The sequence below is a fragment of the Octopus bimaculoides genome, chromosome 4 (assembly GCF_001194135.2).
Source record: "Octopus bimaculoides isolate UCB-OBI-ISO-001 chromosome 4, ASM119413v2, whole genome shotgun sequence".
Lineage (NCBI taxonomy): Eukaryota > Metazoa > Mollusca > Cephalopoda > Octopoda > Octopodidae > Octopus > Octopus bimaculoides.
The window spans coordinates 130,170,033-130,172,915 of NC_068984.1; positions in this window are offsets into that span (position 1 = coordinate 130,170,033).

The following is a 2,883-nucleotide window of genomic DNA, read 5'->3' on the forward strand; positions in this document are numbered from 1 at the left end:
ACCGAACCGCCGTATGGTACCTATTTATGAACTGGGCGAAGAGTATCTCACTGTAGCCTTCAAGAGCACGTCACAATATCTCGAGGTACAGACATAGAGACATGGCCACTGTATCTCACTGAGATAGCAGTTGCTGTAAGACTTAAATCAATGTGAGTGGGGCCTCACCGAAACACTTACAAATACGACGGTGTTCAGCAACACTGCCGTTGCGGTACCCAACCAGAATTGGGTGAAGTGTACATCGCTGATATATCCACGTAGTCACTTACAGCCATATGGACTCGGCTTTTGAGAACTGAAATATCAAAAGTAAATGGATCTCAGGCAGTTTCGACGATGAGTAGTCCTGTGGTTCGATCGACTAAATTATTTTCTCATTAAAATTGCACTCCGTTGATTATGACGATGAGTGTTCCAATAGATCAGATCAATGAAATGAGATGATTGGGCGCAGCTGTTGGCACGTAGACAATTTGGCATAGCTGGCTGGACATTCTGCCTGTTTTGCGACAGTTCTATTTGGCACATACACACAGATACACACACATAGACACACACTCTCGCGCGCGCGCGCGCCTGCGCGCAGAAATATACTCATACAAAAATAGAGAAATGAACTTGCAAGTGGCTGAGCACTCCACAGACACGCTCAGAGAGATTCAGTGTGGCACAGAATGTGACAAGGCTGGCTTTTTGAATTACAGGTACAATCCAGTTTTGCCATCCGAGTGGACTGGAGTAACATGAAATAAAGTGTCCTACCTAAGGATAAAACGCGCCGCCGGAAATCGAACTCACAACCTTGTGATCATGAACCGAATACCCTTACTACTAAGCTACTTGCTTTCGTTACTTGCTCATTGAATTATAATACAAAGTGTTTAAGGTAATTGGTTAGAAAAGTTCCTCGATGCCTGACCTTAGACTCCAAAATGGCTGTTTTTGTTGCTGGTTCTACTGCTGCCCATTGTTGCCGTTCTTCTATTTTCCCCCTCTACCTTTCTAGTTCCTTAAGGTAGGAGCCCTCAAATTTCATAAATACTAAGGAAATCGACTGAGTGTCTCCATTGTACGGCTGGCCCGTGTAATGCGATATGAGCCTAAGCGCAGTCATAGGCAAACTGCGACCCGCGACACTTTCTGAACGGTACACCTAAAAAATAAAATTACTTTGAATTCTTTTTGTAGTACGACCCGCCTACTGATGAACCACGTCTCATGCAGTCCGCTTTTCGAAAAAAGGTTGCTCATGCTTGATCTATACCAGGGATGAGGAAATACCCGCCCGTGGGCGCAATTGCACCTGCGAGCCCATTTTATTGTACCCGCAGGCTGATATACTCGTATGTACAAAATACAGTGTGTCTGTAATTCAAAGGGTCAGCCTTGTCACACTGTGTCACGATGAATATCCCCGAGAACTACGTTAAGGGTACACGTGTCTGTGGAGTGCACAGCCACTTGCACGTTAATTTCACGAGCAGGCTGTTCCGTTGATCGGATCAATTGGAACCCTCGACGTCGTAAGCGACGGAGTGCCAACAAACAAAATACAGTAAAGTTTTCAATTATAAAATTTATACAATATCCGTATGCCTATTTACGACATAGATCGCGTTTCCACTACAACTTGAAAGGGTCAGACTCAAACAAAAATTGCCGGTAATTGCCATTTGAATGGAAATTGTGTTTTCACTATAAAACACATATTGCTAGATTTGTACCACCCCCCTTGAGACCCAACTACACTTTAGCTGAAAAATATAGAATACCTGATAAGTAATATAAACGTCTTAAATTGAGTGGCGGCGTTAATGAAGATGTTACGCGTTAATTTAACGTGTTAAACTTACCTTTATCAATGTATATCGAATTATACATAGATATATATACAAGATTTACACAGATATAAGAGGTAGAACTTTTGATCCGCCCGCAGACCTTTTTCTTAGGAAAACTTTTGCCCGCCGCACTAAAATGCTTCTCCACACCTGATCTGTACAAATCCTTTCGCCTTCCATTTCCATCCTGAATAATGCTCAGGTACTTCCATGTGATTTTCTTCAGTCAATGAACAGAATCCTGGTCCAAGAACTGCTCAGCTCTTTTTTCGGTTGCTTCTGTATGTTCTCCGCTCCTACTCTTCGATCAGGCCGAAGTTATGTCGTTATTCGCTTTGCTAGTTCTTGCACAAATTCCTCTGACAAAGAGACGCACACTCATGCGATATACCGCTGCCAAATTACTTTCTTTGACTGGATTTTTTCCATATCAGAATCTATTTTTGACAAGTAACATTCTTGAAACGATCCCAAAGCCACTAACATTTACGATCAACGAAATTTGTACACGTGTGTATGGACGTTGGCGTAGCTGTTGTTGCCCTTTACCCTTTCGCAGAGAATGTTTAAATCGATAATGTCAGCGTTCTCTGTCACAAATTCATTATTCATTTGTTTGCTAACATTGTCATTGGAGTTTAAACGTTTTTCTTGTTTAGCCCCAAGTTGGTGGGATGGGATTCGACTGGTATGTCTTGTAAGCCAAGCGAGCATGAGCAAGCAATAGGGTGAAGACGGGTGTAGAAGAGGATCAACTATACTTGACTGGTATTTAATTGTTCAGTTTGCAGTACTTAATTCATTTATTTGATCCCAATACTGAACTCATAAATATTTTATCAATACTCAAGATATAAAATGTAGAGTTGTCATCGGTTGGGCTTGAACTCATAACCTAACAGAAACTAATGAAACCTGGCAGCATTTTGTCCAATACTCTATTGTTGTTGACACCCACCAATTATGACGCTTTATATAAATATATATATATATATGTGTGTGTGTGTGTGTGTGTGTGTGTGTGTGTGTGTGTGTGTGT